The 17,061-nt window shown below is 34.3% G+C and overlaps 1 long non-coding RNA gene across 1 annotated transcript in view; it reads right to left on the bottom strand.

The window, feature by feature from the left end:
• Positions 1-254: 254 nt before the first annotated feature.
• The window catches only part of LOC150020892 (uncharacterized), a 47,906-nt gene continuing 31,099 nt past the window's right edge, over positions 255-17,061 (bottom strand). The window contains exons 2-3 of the long non-coding RNA XR_016511102.1: positions 880-985; positions 255-441 (exon numbers count right to left, since the gene is read on the bottom strand). This is a non-coding gene — a long non-coding RNA (uncharacterized LOC150020892). The remainder of the gene's footprint in view (positions 442-879; positions 986-17,061) is intronic.

The following is a 17,061-nucleotide window of genomic DNA, read 5'->3' as shown; positions in this document are numbered from 1 at the left end:
AACACCTAAGTATAAATGTTTGCTAAGGAATTAAGTGAATGAATAGATTAAAAAATATGGAAGAACCAGGATCACTTTTCTGTTGTATTTGTAATTTGTTCAATCACATGAAATCATTTTCCTTTTTTACAGTCTAGGACTTGCAGCATGTATTAGTTTCCACTTACCCTACATCCAATTAAGTAAAACTCATTGTTTGCTAGGGCTGCCATTAAAAAAAAAAAAAAAAAAAAAAAAAAACGCCACAGACCAGGTGGCTAAAAAACAACATCTATTTAGCTACTCAGGGTTTTGGAGGGAGGCTAGAAATCTGAGATTAAGAAAAAAAGAACAAGGATTGGCTCCTTCTGAGGGGTGTGTGGAAGAATCTCTTCTTCACTTACAGATCTCTGACTTCACATGGTCTTCTCTCTGTCCATCTCTATGTCCAACGTTCCTCTTCTGGAAAGGATGCCAGTAATATTGGATTAGGGTCCAACCTAATGGCCCTATTTTAATCTAATCATATTTCTAAAGACCCTCTTTCCAAATAAGGTCTGTGGTACTAGGGGTTAAGACTTCAACATGAATTTTGGGGGGACACAATTCAGCCTATAACACCTATGCTCACTTATATAAAGAAGTTTGGCTATGGTTATGTATTTTAGTCTTTTCATCATGTTTCTAAATAATGAACTAGATGTTCCAGAATATTTTCTTTTCCGTTATATTAAGAAAAAGTCCCTAAGCCCTCTAACTGGTTTTGAAACCCAATTATTACATCAAAATCAGCACTAGAGCTGAAGGAAGGACTGGACTGAAATGAGTCCTGGCTGGGCCACTAACCACTGGATTTGCCTGGGGCCTAGCACTTAAATTATCTGTGCCTCAACACTTTACCTGGAAAATAAAGTGGTTGAACTGAATCCTTCTGTAATTCCACAAACCCAAAGAACCATTCTACCATTTCTTATTTTGCCAAGAAGTTGGCACTGCTGGAGGTGACCTGGAAATGACACAGAAACACTTATTTAAATGAAGAGATTGATATAAATTCAGTTGAGCTTAGAAATGTTTGCACAGCTAAAGACCATGAATTTCCAGACTTCTTAGACAAATTGTATCCATCCTCTGAGGACAGACTGTTTTTGGAAATGTAAATACACACGGATGTTGCTTTCAGCACACACAAAAGTACCTATGATAGTTAACCTTCATGCCATTGCCTTATGATACTCCAAATTATTTTCATCAAGGTGGACTATTTCAGCAATCTTCATTTTCTCAAAAATTAGTACCAAAAAATAGAACCTATCACACAATAGGTTATCAGATTTAAGTTATATATTAACTTATAAAAATTCACTTGGATTTTATGATAAAATTCAAAGCATCTAATTGTACTTACTAAATGGTATCCAGGTACTCTGAACTAGTAATTTTAAAAAAGGAACACAATACTGTAGCTATATTTTAAACACATCAAGTAACAACGGAATCAAGACTTTATTGACACCAAAGAATAAATATGCATTTGAAAAACTTAAATTATCTTTATAAACATGCTTTTATAAATCTGATACAAAGCATAATGATCAATAGTTTTGGGAAAATGAGTTGAAAGAGAATGACTCATATAAACATTTCTTCTGAGAAATAATCAAGTAGTATTATTACACAAGACTATAGGATATGTTAGGACAATTTGAAGTAACATAAATGCTGGAAGGAAAAAATATAGTAATTTAGAAGATATTTTAGGACACAAAAATTTCCTTAGAGGGGACATATCCATATTAAATTACCAACCAGGACTAATTCTTGAAGATAAAAACTATATATTAAATTGACATTAATTTATTTAAACATAGATGTTGGAGAATAAGTGGACTGACATCAAAAAGCAACTGTCTTAATATCCAACATGAGGCAATGGTAATATTAAATTATGTAAAAAGTATTACTAATATGAACTTTTAAGAGGCATTTAAAATGTGTTTGTGTTTTTATTATAACTGTTAATGAACAACTTGCACTGACTACTCAAATTTTCTAAGATTTACAAATTTTGCTTAGACTGCTGTTATTCTTTATAGTCAAAAGGTACTATAGAACGGGGGCAGATGGCTATTAAATTGTAGCCTACATTTATAAGATTCAGTAATTGATATAATGGTGAAAATGATACAGGGTTGAAAAATGAACACCATAAATACTATGTGGGTTATCATGATCTGAGGTTCATAATGTACTTTGTGAGAGTATACTGATAAGCTGACATTGATAAGTTAGTCCTCCATTTAAGCAATACCCCATTCTACAAGTTATTTCTTACAAGATAGTGTGTCTCAAAGTTCTCACGTGCTTGATTCACTTCTTGTGGCTAAGTGTTCCCAGAAAATGGTTTACTCATTCTTGCTGACAACAGCTCTGGTAAATACAAATACTTTATGTACCTATAAAATACTTTAAAATTAATTTTAGAAAGAGAGAGGATCGGGGGAAGGGGAGGAGAGAGAGAGATAGAGATAGAGAGAGAAACATCAATATGCTGTTCCACTTACTAATGCTTACATTGGCTTATTACTGTATGTGCCCTGATCAGAGATCAAACCCACTATCTTGGCATATTGGGATGATGCCTCTAACCAATTGAGCTACCCAGCCAGGCTCTACCTATAAAATACTTTTAAAGTACCTTTCTCCTTTTCCTTCCATATGTATTGAAAACTGCACTGCAAATTTTAATTAAGATTTGAGCTAGAACTAAATATTTTATGTGTAAGTCTAAAAGTATAAAGAGATTAATTGTTCAGCTTATTTTGCTAAACATGAAAGAAAAACCCACCAAGTCCCACTTCACTCAGTAAGATATCCAAACAAAAGCTCTGAAAGGCATGTTCTTTGAATAGAAAGGCTCTTCCAACCGGAGGGATACGAGCTGACGATTTCCTTTACCTATTTAATTCTGTCCATTATTTTCAATTTACCTAAGCTTTTCTTCCTCTAGTCTCTCCAAACATTTTTAAAATTAAAGGCTGCTCCTGTTCTCTAAACATGAAACCAGATGTTCTTGCCTTTTTTTATAAAGGTCATCACTGAAATATAATTCACATAGAATAAAATTCACCCATTTGAAGTGTATTGTTCAATGGTATTTCGTATATACACAGAGTTCTGCAATAATCATCACAGTTAATTTTAGAACATTTTTATCCTTCCAAAAAGAAGCCCCATGCTCGTTAACAGTTATTCCATTTCCTCCCTCTCCCAGCCCTAGGAAGCCAATAGTCTACTCTCTGTCTCTGTAGATTTACCAAATCAGGATATTTCCCATAAATGGAATCACACATTGTAGTCATGTGTTGTTCAACAATGGGGATACATTCTGAGAAATGCATCATTTGGCAATTTCATCATTGTGTTAACATCATAGAACACACTTAAACAAACCTTATGGTATAATCCACAAGTGCATATATATAGTATAGCCTATTGCTCCTAAGTTATAAACCTGTACAAATTGGTACTGTGCTACAGGCAACTGTAACCAAATGGTATGCATTTATATGTTTCAACATATGTAAACATATAAAAGGTACAGTAAGAATATGGTCTAAAAGATAAGCAATGTTACACCTGGATATAACACTTGCCATAAATGGACCTTGCAAGACTGAAAACTGCTGTAGGTGAGTCAGGCAGTAAGAGTTGAGTGAATGCAAAGGCCTAGAACATTACTGTACATGACTGTAGACTTTACAAACACTATACACTTAGGCTACACTATATTTAAAAAGTTTCTTTCCTCAACTAATTTATTTATCTTAACTTTTCCACTTTATAAACTATAATATTTTTAAACTTTCAACTCTTATAATAACACTTAGCTTAAGGCAAACACATTATACAGCTCAGCTGTACAAAAATATTTTCTTTGTGTACTTATCCTATAAGCCTTTATCAAGTATTATATAATGTACATAATTTTACTGCTATACTTTTATACAAATGGCAGCATAGTAATTTTGTTTACAGTAGCATCACCACAAAAACGTAACGGGTTGCACTATGACATTGTGTCACTAGGCAATAGAAATTCTTCAGCTCCATTATAATTTTAAGAGACCTGTGGTCCAACGCTGGAATGTCATTATGTAGTATGCGACTATCTGACATTTTGTGACTGGCTTCCTTGACTTATAATATTTTCAAGGTCCATCCATGTAGAAGAAGGCATCAGTACTCCATTCCTTTTTGTTGCCAAATAATACCCAATTGCACAGATATACCACACTTATTGTTCCATTCATCAGTTGATGAACAATTGGTTTGTTTTCACTTGTAGGCTATATTAAATAATGTTGTTATGAACATTCATGTACAAGTGTTTGTGTGGGCAAATGTGTGTTTTTATTTCTCCTGAATATATAGCTAGTAGTGGAATTTCTGAGTCATGTAGAAAGTCTATGTGTAACAATTTAAGGAACTGACAAATTGATTTTCCAAAACAGCTGCACCAGTTTATATTCCATTCATCAACATGAGGGTTCCAATTTCTCTATATGCATACCAGCACATACTATTATCTGACTTTTTCATTATAGCCATCCTAGTGGGTATATCGTCGTTGTCGGCAGCCATCCGTCTCAAGAGACGATGGTGTAGCTTCTTAAGAGTCTATCTGCACCGCCGAGAATGGCTGTGCAGTCCGACTCGGGAGTGACACGGTATCTGTCTCCTCCCGTGTTAAATTGACATCTTGCAATGACGCTGGAGTGTCCTCTCCAGTGAAGCTGAAGCTACAGAGCCTGGGCAGGGTGATATGGAGGGTCTGATGTTGCCCATGCCCGTCCGTCTCGAGAGGCGATGGTGTAGCTTCTTAAGAGTCTATCTGCACCGCCGGGAATGACTGTGCAGTCCGACTCGGGAGTGACACGGTATCTGTCTCCTCCCGTGTTGAATCGACATCTTGCGATGACGCTGAAGTTACAGAGCCTGCGCAGGGTGATATGGAGGGTCTGCTGTTGCCCATGCAGCAGACCCCCCTCTCTTCGCAGCTGAAGGGTCCAAGGGAAAGATGGAGTCGATACAGCTTGGGTTCAGGTGCGCCGCAGGAGTTGCCGGTGTTGACTACAACGTCAAACCGCCTTAGGGACTCCGGCTCCGGATTTTCTGTCGGGGTTTACTCCCTTAGCCTTTCCCCTGAAGAGGTATGCCGCAAGGCAGCGGAGGTTTTTTGGAGTCAGAGTTTTCCTTCTCTGATGTGCCCTGACTGGAAGATCGAACCAGCGACACTTAGCTCGCAGGCCGATGCTCAATCCACTGAGCCAAACCAGCCAGGGGGGGGGGGTATATAGTGGTATGCTATTATGATGCTTTTTTGCATTTTCTTCATATGTAATAATGTCAAGTACATTTTCATGTGCTTATTGGCCATTTGTATATTTTCTTTGGAGAAATCTCTATTCAGACTCTTTGCCCATATTTAATTGGGTTATTTCTATTTTTAGTATTGAGCTGTAAGCGTTCTTTATACTCAGTTCTGTATAATCAGTTTATATCACTGAAAGTTTTAGCTACAGTGGACATAATTTTTTTTTTCCATGTAACACTACTCCCCTCATTTTCTGAGAAAGCCAGCACTCCAAAACCCATAATACTTGAATAACTCACTTTATCCATGAGGCCTGAAGAGGAGCGGCTACCTTTTCATGCTCAACTTTTAGCCTCAGTCATTAATTCAGTGACCCAACTGGGGTAGTCAGAGGCATTTTTTTTCTGATTTTTTTTTTTTTTTAACCGATGCAGGGGGTAGAAGGGAGTGTTGCAGACAATTCCTTTTCTTCCTGTTCCTGAAGCTTAGAGGATAGAAACTGGGAAGCTGCTAGTGGCCATGTCTCTTGCAAGGTAGACAAAGTCTATAATAGGTAGAAACAAAGGCAACTCAAAGGAGAAGCATAGTGACATGGTGCAAAGTCCTGTCAACATCTATATCATTCAGAGGCCATCCTATCATTCCTTTCTATAGTTTGTTCACATGAGCTAGAAACAATTCTCCCATTTGCCTAAGCATAAGTCACTTGCAACCAACATAATTCTGGTTAGCACTTTACTATATTTTTTAACTTTAATAATCTGATTATTTTGATGTCCATAAATTCAGAGACTGCTAAATTTTCATGGAATTCAAAGAAGAATACACGGGCTTTGCTTTCACAGAACTTGTTGTCTAGAAAGGAAGATTAAGTAAATCCACAAAGCTAGAATAATTTTGAATCATATGGGCTACACAAGAAAAATTGTAATTAAAAGAGGTAATTATTATGCTGTGGGGATTGGGATAGTTTTTCTGAAAGAGATGATTGAATTTCCATTAGCATTCATATGGGGGAAGCATTCCATGCCCAGTAGAAAGAATGAATAAATGCATTATGTTTGGAGAGCATGTAGTAGTTTTATTTTTCAAGAATAGTAAATGTTACAGTTTGGCTGTAGGCAGCTAAAATGTCTAGGTTAGAAATGGGAAGTCATTGGTGATATTGTATAGCTTAAAATGTGAAGATAAATTAGCTGTATTCGATTTGGTGAACATGAGGGGAGATTATTGAATATTTTTAGATATGCGATATCAAAAAGCATTTTGGGATTATTTTTGCAATAGTGAATCACCTGTATTTACATAAAGAGCATCACCATTTAGAAATACTAGTTTAGAAGCTATTAAAATGATAAAGTTTAGGAGTGATAATGACCTGTGAAAGTGGAATGGAAACTGGAGATGTATGTCAAGCACAAATGATACGTTGGGAGAAGAAATTAGAAGTGTCCAATGCAAGTGATTAGTTTGATGATAATACTAATAACCAATAACATTAGAAACTCTATCAACCTCTAGCCTTTAACATCTGAGCCATGTAACACTAATACATTCCTTTAAGTAAAAGACAAACTCAATCTTAACGCAGTTTGTTTTTTTTTAATTTTCATCACTGTGATCAAAAGACCACATAATTGGAGTCAGATAGATCTGGTTTTAAATTGAAACTCTGATTTTTTATAGCTGTGAGACTTAGATAAGATATTTAACCTTTAAAATCTCATTTTTGTCATCTTCAATATGAATATAATAGGTGAGAATTAGGTGAGAGAATATATGTAAAGCAACTGAGAGAGTGACAGTGCCTAGGACAGCAAGAACTCAGCAAATGATTCTTAGTTGTAGACACTGATGTGCTGAGTCTTTACAAATCCACAAGCCAGTCCTTACTAAGGATGCAATATTTAAAAAGCATCTTCCTAATCAAAGAGAGGGGACTGTTCTCAATTTAATAGTGAGGGTATCTGGGTTAAACTGTTAATCTATTTCATTATAATCACATGGCATTCCCCAAATTTCAATCAGACTTATTTTGTCTGCATGATTTGCTTTCTACCTTCATTTTTCTATTCATATCTTTCATTGGATCTGAACTCTGTACTAAACTAGCCTACTAAGCAATAGGCTCTCATATTCTGCTTAGTTCCTGCCATTCATACACACAGAAACCCAACCTCACCCTTTGAGCATACTTCTCATACATCTGTAAACTAGATGCATCACATAGAGTCTCTCTGCAACCATCTACTTGACTTTGGTCATTACTAGACTTAAAAACACATGATATCATTGCCTACCTGTAAGATTTTGGCTTTCCCCATCCTAAATCATTATCATCTTTGATTTTGACATTGATGTGGATAGAGTCTTCATTCATTGCCACATTGTGCCTGTCACATGGATGTTGGCCAGTTGTTTCTCCACCACATTGCTGGTTACTGGTTAAACGGCATCAGAATTGATAGAAATTTTTTTTTTTGTCAGCTTTTGCCTGAAATTCTGTATCATTAAAGTAAAAAATGTGGTCAATTTCTTTTTGACAATAGTATCAAAACAATGCAGCAAGGAAAGAAGAGTCTTTCAAAAATGGCATTGGGACAATGGGATATCCACATGCAGAGAGTGAAGTTAGATAGCCTTACTTTACAAAACATACAAAAATTAAAGTGGATCAGAGACCTAAAGGTAGGAGCTAAAACTATAGACCTCTTAAAAATATATATGAAGGAATTTTCATGACCTTAGGCTCTTCAGTGATGTTTTTTAGAATATGACACTAAGAGCACAAACAAAAGAAAGAGGATAAATTATATTACATCAAAGTTTAGAAGTGTTGTACTACAAATAATACTATTGTATAATCATTAACTGTTGCATAATGAGCAAAAAAAAAAAAAGAGGAGGAAATGAAAATATTTGCTCTATCAGCCAATTGTTCTTCTGAGGGAAGGCAGACTTGCGTTGTTAAATCATGTGGTTTGGTTCTCTTTATTAAATAATTCCTGCAAGTCAGTGTTATATATGAAGCGTCCTGGTTTATAAATGGGAGCAATCAACTCAAATATTTTGCAAATGCTATACCGGCCAAACAGAACAAACCTACAGGTAAAATTCAATCTGCTGATTTATATTCTCTGTAAGTATGTTCAACAAGTACTCACTGAATGAACGCTAGTGTACAGAACTACTGATTTGCAGATAAAATAATAGTTTTCTATTTATTACATCCTCATCGAAGACATCACTTTCTCCAGAATAAAATGTTGGCCTCAGTCCAACAAAACAGTATTTAAAATTTTAACATTAACTTTAAAAATCAGTCTTCTTTTATTAATAAAAAGCATAGGTAAATGTATTTCCAAAAGTGATCTCTAAAGGAGTTAGTCAAAGGGTAATCCATTCTTATAGATACCTCCTTATATGATATTAAAAAGTATCACAAAGCCAACATTTACTGGCATTCTCATTTATTTCTTGTTACTTAAATGTTTAAACTGCTCGATTGAATTCTCCCCATAAATGTATACTTATTATCTCTTTCTTTGAATTTCTACAGCCCTTATGTTTTGTTTGTTATTTTATCACATGTGTCCAAGTTTCAAAGACCTTCTTGACCCAATAGAAGTGAAATATCTACAGAGTGGAGTAATAGAACAATAAGTTTGTTATTAGGCAATCTGGCATATACAAATCCATTAATAGTGGGGCCTTGGGAAAGGGGAAAACATGGTCTTCTTTGCACTACAGCAAGAACTCTTTAGCAGTAGTCAACTGGAAAGAAAGGGTAACAAAAGGAGGAAACCAGGATTTAGTTGTCCAGGCAACTCTCAACTGTCAACCCCTGTCAAAAAAGGAGATAGAGGTGAGAACCAGAAGAACAGTACTGACAAAATCTACTCTGAACAGATGCTGGGAGAAAGAGAAAGAATAAAAATGGATACCAAGGTATATGGGTAAAAGGTATTCTATCATTTAAATATCTTCTTAAAATATAATTGAGTGCTTAAAGGAAATAATAATCATCATGTAGCATAGGTTATACACATATAAAAAGAAAATCTATGACAAAAAAAAAAAGCCCAAATGAACTGATGAGGGCAAATGAAATATATTTTATTTTGTATAAAATAAAAGGAAAGAAACCCACCTTAAGAGTTAAAAAGAGAAACACAGACATTAGAAAACAACCAAAAGTATATCAGATCAATTTTTCAGCAAATTACATAAATCAGGGAAAATGTACTGGTCAATTTGAAATTAAAGCAATGCAAGCTATGCAGAAAGAAACAGAGAAGAAAGAAAATATAAGACAAGACAGGGTAGAAAGGAAAGGGAAAATGAAGAAAAAAAGAAAAAAGGTTTTGTGGGGGGATATAGTATGTGTATTAGTAAAATATATGTGAACAACAACATAAATGACAGGAGAAGGTAAATATCAGAATACAACTGTAAAGTTCTTATACTATATGTAAAGTGATATATCACTTGAAGGTTGAATCTGATCAGTTAAAAATGTATACTATAAATTCTAAAGCAATCACTAAAATAACAAAATGAAGAATTATAGCTAATAATAATAAACCAACAGCTGAAATATTATGAAATAAATTTTAAAGTGCTCAATCCAAAAGAAAGAAGATAAAGGTGGGAAAAAAATAAAAAGGAGCGAAGGGAATCAAAGTAAGAATAAAAATAAATAGGTTTCAAAAAGCAAGGTGATAAGCTTAAACATCACCATATCAATAATCACACAATAATATGTAAATTATTTCTAAACTCTGAGTTTAGAAGGCATATTTTATAAAATTAAATTTAAAAAGGAAACTCCAACAAAGCACTGCTTACATGAAATGCATTTCAAATATAAAGAAATAAATAGGTTAAAACTAAAAGGATGAATAAATATACACAATACCAGTCAAAAGAAAGCTGGAATAGCTATATTAATATAAGAAAAAAAAGATTTCAGAGAAAGGAAGGATACCAGGGATAAAAGACTTTCATAATAATAAAAGGTGTTACTACACCATAAAAACAAACAAAAACATACAGCAATCAAAAAGACTTATGCATATAATAAGAGGTCAAAATATCTAAAGCAAAAATTGATACAGCTTGCTAGAAATCAATAAATCCACAGAGTCAGAGATTAAATATAGTCAGAACAGAAAACATCCAAATAAATGTAAAACAATGATAAAAAGCTAGACAATTTATAAATATCTATATTTTAAAATTATTTTATTAAATATTTTATTGTTCTCTTATTATAGGTTCCCAATTTTCTCCCTTTGCCCTCCTCCACCCAGCCCGCCCCCAACCCCACAGTCATTCCCCACCCTGTTTAATGACAAAAACAAAGAGTAGATATTGGGTTGACCAAAAAGTCCATATGTTTTTGTTTTTTTTTTTCCATAAGATGGTTTAGTTGCACTTAGTTTTTTTTTTAATTTCATTGGAAACAATTTTGTTAGACTGTATTGTGACAGCTGTCATGTCAGCATGCATTTAAAAAAATAAAAACAAAAATACCAAATTAGTGAATTTTGTGTAGCCATTTTAATATTGAAGAAAGAAGAAAATATGCAACATTTCAGCATATTATGCTTTATTTCAAGAAAATGTAAAAATGCATAAAGTAAAAAAGATCTGTACAGTGTATACAGAAGGTGCTGTGACTGATCAAACATGTCAGACAAAAGTGGTTTGCGAAGTTTCATGCTGGAGTTTTCTCGCTAGATGATGCTTCATGGTCAGGTAGGTCAGTTGGAGTTGATAGCAATCAAATTGAGACATTAATTGAGAACAATCAAAGTTCTACCGCATAGGAGATAGCTGACATACTCAAAATATCCAAATCAATAAAGTTACTGGTGAAAATAAAAAAAAAAAAAGGTGTCTTTTATTTTATGGAAAAACTTAAACAGACATTTTGGCCAACCCAATACAAATTAACAATATTATTGAAATGAAAAACCTCACAAGAAGACATCAACTATGAGAGCTAATTCAAGAAAAATAGGAAACCCTGTATAGACCTGTATCTACTAAAAAGATAGAATTTGTAGCTAAAAACCTTCTCAGAAAGAAAATCAGATCAAAGAACAACTAAATAAATGTAGAGATGTTCCATGTTCCCTAATAAAGGGTCAATATTATCAAGGTGTCACTTATTCCTAACTTGATCTATAGATTCAATGAAATTCAAATCAAAATCCCAGAAAGGAATTTGTGGATATCAACAAACTGATTCTAAAGTTTACATGGAGAAACAAAAGCCCAAAGTAGCCAACACAACATTGAAGAAGAAGAAAGTTGGAGGACTGATACCAAAGACTTACCATAAAGCTACAGTAACAGAGTGCATTGCTGGTGAAAGGATGGACAAATAGATCAGTGGAACAAAATAGAAAGCCCATAAAGAGACCCACATAGATATAGTTAATTGATATTTTACAAAGGAAAAAAGGAAATACAATGGAGCAAGATAATCTTTTAAGAATGGATGCCAAAAATAAAAAAAAAAAAAAAAAAGGAACCTACACACAGACCTTAATCTCTTTATCAGATGGATCACAGATCTAATAATAAATTGTAAAACTCTAAAATCTGTAGAAAGTAACACAGGAGAAAACTGAAAATAAAATAAACAATTTGGTGGATTCCTATCTGCTCACATTTCTGTCTGGCCATAATATGGAGGAGACTCACCCTATGGTTAACGAGCCAAATTCTTAAGATACAGAATTTTTAGTTGATCTTTTTTAAGATTTGCCTATCCTTTCTTTTTTTCTTAAGTGCAGGACAATTGTACATCCAATGTTCTGAATTTTTACAATATCCCTAAATATCTGAAGGCAAATAGAAAGGAACTTGAGTCGATTTTGTTTTTTGTTCTAATTTCTTATTAAAGAAGTCTCAATAGCTAGTCATTATAACATATAAGAACTCCCTCTGCTCATTTTTTCCTTTCCTTCAAATTTAGAAGTTTTCCCAATTCGAAGGATATATTAATCTTAATACCAACACAAACCAATAAGTCTTTTAAGGGTTAACCAAATGCAAGCACAAGATCCAGAAAATCCACTCCCAGAGATAGATTAAGAAAGATTAGGGGCCCTGTTTTTAGCTAAACAGACATTCTAAAACACAGGGAATCACCTATTTCCCCCCTTTCAATAGAACAGGGTGATTTATTGAGCCAAAAGTTTACATTTTTTTAAGGTTCCCTAAGCTAGGATTTACAGCTTACTCTGTTGCCCACCAGATGAATACCACATGCTCCAGCAAGCAAAAGATCCATCTCTGGGAGGAAAAAAAATTAACAAAATCCATGAGTTACACAAATACCTAAGAATTGCTAAGTCTAAGGACTAAGTTCCATTTCTTTTTTCTTCCTGCTAATCTACATTTAGAAAAGGGAAAAAAAAAAACTGCTCACCACTCTGCTTCCACTGAAGTCTGCAGGTAATGATATGGGAGTCTGACTTGGCAAGAGTTCTTATCTTTTCTGGCTCATAATAATATTAGAAATCCCAGGTTCTTCCTTCTGAAGCAGTGTCAGAATGAGAAGTACCCAGCCACTGAGGTTACCTGCTAACTGTGTCAATTGCTGGGGTGGAAAATTTTTACTCTATCCTTCCATGTTCCTTTCACTGATCTAAGAATTAAATCAACATGAAAGATTAAAACACACACACACAAATTACGTATATATGGAAATGCTACACACATGAGAGATACAGAAAGGTAAACTAAGGTATATATAACGTCCTGAGCTAACGAATGGGATAAGGGGTCTGGGGCTTCATGAGAGGTGAGAAATTCACAGGACAATAAGTAGGTATTTCCCTGCCATATAGATAAGTCATAAAAAGTTATTTCTGGCAATAACTCATTATAGAAAAGGCCCCCAACTTAAAATTCTTTAAGGAAGTGGTAAAGGTTTCTCTTGACCCCTCAGTGTCTCTATTACCCTCAGCTCAAAATAACCCATATATCAAAGGGCACATTTTGGGAAAGCCTGATCTGAACCTCTTTACAGAACCTATAAAGGACTTTTAAAACAATAAAAAGAAAGCACACCACCAATTAAAATTTTGTAAAAGATTTGAATAGACAATTCACAAAAGAAAACACATGACTGACAACCAAGCAAATGAAAAAATGTTAAACATAATTAGTAATTAGTGTAATGCATGGTAAAAGCATAATGATAACACTACTACAAACCTACTGGAATGAGTAAAGTTTGAAAGACTAGTCATATCAAGTGCTGACAAGAATAAGGAGGAACTGCAAATTGCATCCACTATTGACTGGAATGTGAAAAGGTCAATTACTTTGCAAACCAGTTTGACAGGTTCTTAAAAAAGTTAACTATACGCCCACCATAAATCCAGCCATTTCAATCCTAGGTATTTGCCCAAAATAAAAGGAAAGACACAAGCATACAAAGATTTGAACACTACTGTCCATAGAGCTTTATTTGGGATAGCAAAAAACTTCAAAACAACCAAAAGATCATGAATGGACTTGTAAGTATCATCTCAAATAACAACACAGATGAACCCCAAAATTACCTTGGGTGAAAAAGAAAAATAAAGAATTCATATCATAGATTTAATTTATATAAAACTTTTAAAAAGTCCAAATTAATATACACTTACAGAAGGGAGAGCAGTAGTTACTTGGTGCTGCAAAGAAAGAGATCAAGAGAAGTGGAAAGAGATTAGTAAGGGTGGTAGGAAACATCAGAGGATCATGGTCATGTTTACTATCTTGATTCTTGTGATGTTTCACAGTGAACAAACAAATACAGCCTTACCAAATTCTATTATTTTAACTAGATATTGTATACTGCATGTTAATTATATCTCAATAAAATGTTAAAAGGAGAGAAAACATCCCTCTTCAATCCAAGTACATATATTTTTAAAGAGTTCTTTCTCCAGAATACCATTATCAAAAGTAAATGTCAAGTTTAAAACAAAGTAATAGCCCACAATTTTCTCCATATCATCCATTCTTTATTAAAATTCCTAGTACAAATAGCAGTGAAGCAACTTTTAAAATTTTAAAATATGGCTGAAGGACCTTTTACTCATGTTAATCAGTAAACCTTCTCATGGAATCTCTCCAATATTTAAAAATATAAATACTGGTTCGCCATCTAAATCAGAGCATTCTAACTCAAAGTATTTGATCATGTTTTCTCCCTCATCTGGAATTTTCCCACCCAATTACTTCTGCTTCATCTAAATGATAGAAAGCCTATTGTTACTTCATAACACGTCCTAAATGAAAGCTCCTCTATTGATGTGTTCATTTATCCCAAGCTTGGGCAAACTAGAACCCTGGCCTGCTTCCTTGTTTCTGTAAATAAAGTTTTACTGGAATACAGCCAAATCCATCCATTTAGGTATGGTCTATGGCCACTGTCATGATACCATGGCAGAGACTGTATGACCCACAAAAACATACATTTACTATATGGCCCTTATAGACAAATTTCCCAATCCCAGATTAATTAGTTTTAATCCCTACTCTTCATTTCTCTCTTCTTAACTTAAGTTGTAAAATCCTTAAGACAGAAATTCAACTTTATAAGCAACACACAGTGCTTTGCAATTTTTCAGTGCTCAAGAAAAATCTGTTAAATCAAATTAAGCACAATTTATAAATGGTTAAGAGTTAAATCAATAGAAAACACTAACTAGAATGAGCTCTATAATTGTGGCATAATAAGAATGCACAGCTTCCATCAGGTTAGACTATGATACTTCAATAACTTTTGCCTGCAGTTCAAAGCATGTTAGAGTCGAAATAGGCTTTAGAGGTCATTAGAACCAAATTACTCTTTTTTTAGATGAAAACACCTAGGGCCCAGATAGGCTAAATGATGACCGAAAGATATAATAAATGGTTAGTGTTAAAACAAAGACTAACAGTCATGAATGTAAGAGATAAGGGAACCAGACAGGTCCATTGGCAGGTTTCCAGAGATACCATACCTTCCTCAAAATGTATAGCATGCAAAACCGTGCATATGTGCATGCAAACATCTTCCTGGGAAGAGTTTTGTATTCTCATCAGAATCTAAAAGGAGTTCATAATCTGGAAATGGTTAAGGAAAAACGAAACTAAGAAAAGGATGCTTTTTGGAGAATCACTGATTCTCCATCTAGTATATAGCAAACACATGACTGGCCCAAAGGTCAAATTACTGTCTCTATGTTCATTACATCCAAGGCAGAAGCAATGCATACTCTACCAGTGCAAAGAACCACTGAGAAAAACTCTGCAAGCAATCCAGGTATCCTCTTATTTTTCCCTAGAGATCCTCCTGTGTATATAAGTATTTCCACAGTACTTACCAAATCAATCAAACCAAGATTATGTGTGTGTGCTTGTGTGGGGGTGTGTGGGGAGTGTGGGGTGTATTAGTGTAAATTGAAAAAGCTGTATATTTACTATTTTTAATATTTCAAGGAGATTATGTTGTATAATGAAGAAAATAATCTAATGACAGGCATAAAATAATTTATTGATATATAAAATAAAAATAATTTATTTTTATAAAATATCTATCCAAAATAAAAGTCTTCCAATAAACTGGTTTAATGAGACTGATGAGGAAATACAAGCACATACTCCGGGTGACACAAAGCTTCTATAAATAATGATAGTTGATCTTCTCATGTAGTCTAAATCCTAATGTGCACCGGTTCCTAATAATAATGTTATTAGTGCCAAGCTTATTAGATCACACTTAAAATAGAACTTGAAAACCTGTAAAAACCCACCTACTTAAAAGTTCTAGTAAAAGGAAATTAGTAGAATAAGAGAACTGTTTAAGGAGTTTAAAAACAATATAATTATACAAAAATTTCACTCATAATACTGAAAAAGTATAAAATAGGACTATTTTCAGAAGCAATGGTCACAGAACCTTTATAAAGAAAACACTAAAATATGAAGACATTCCCTATAATGGAAAGATAGTTTTTGAATCACAATTCTTATTAAAAATATCAAGCCTCTCGTTGTTACTATTCATATTCAATGAAATCCCAATTAGAAAACCAATTTCAGCTCTTATCCATAAAAAGTCTTAAATTTATACAGCAGATGCCCAAAACTTGAAAAAAATAATTTCTGAAAATCATGCACATATTGAAACTTACTGAAAAAAATCTCTATTATCAAATCATGGAATATAGGAGCAAAGAGCAAGTGATAATATGATCATTACCACATTAATAACCTCCCCCAAAATAAGATCAGTGGTTAGAAAAAAAAATGGCTCAATAAACAGTACTGGAAAAACTAAATATACATGTGGAAGAAGATAAAGTGAGATGGCTATTAAAGATTAGATATCGTCAGCAGCCGTCCGTCTCGAGAGACGATGGTGTAGCTTCTTAAGAGTCTATCTGCACCGCCGAGAATGGCTGTGCAGTCCGACTCGGGAGTGACACGGTATCTGTCTCCTCCCGTGTTGAATCGACATCTTGCGATGACGCTGGAGTGTCCTCTCCAGTGAAGCTGAAGCTACAGAGCCTGGGCAGGGTGATATGGAGGGTCTGCTGTTGCCCATGCAGCAGACCCCCCCCCTCTCTTCGCAGCTGAAGGATCCAAGGGAAAGACGGAGTCAATACAGCTTGGCTTCAGGTGCGCCGCAGGAGTTGCCGGTGTTGACT

Source organism: Furipterus horrens, unplaced genomic scaffold, assembly GCF_987537825.1.
Source record: "Furipterus horrens unplaced genomic scaffold, mFurHor1.1.pri manual_scaffold_1, whole genome shotgun sequence".
NCBI classification, from domain to species: domain Eukaryota; kingdom Metazoa; phylum Chordata; class Mammalia; order Chiroptera; family Furipteridae; genus Furipterus; species Furipterus horrens.
This window is presented reverse-complemented; position numbering and strand designations above follow the sequence as displayed.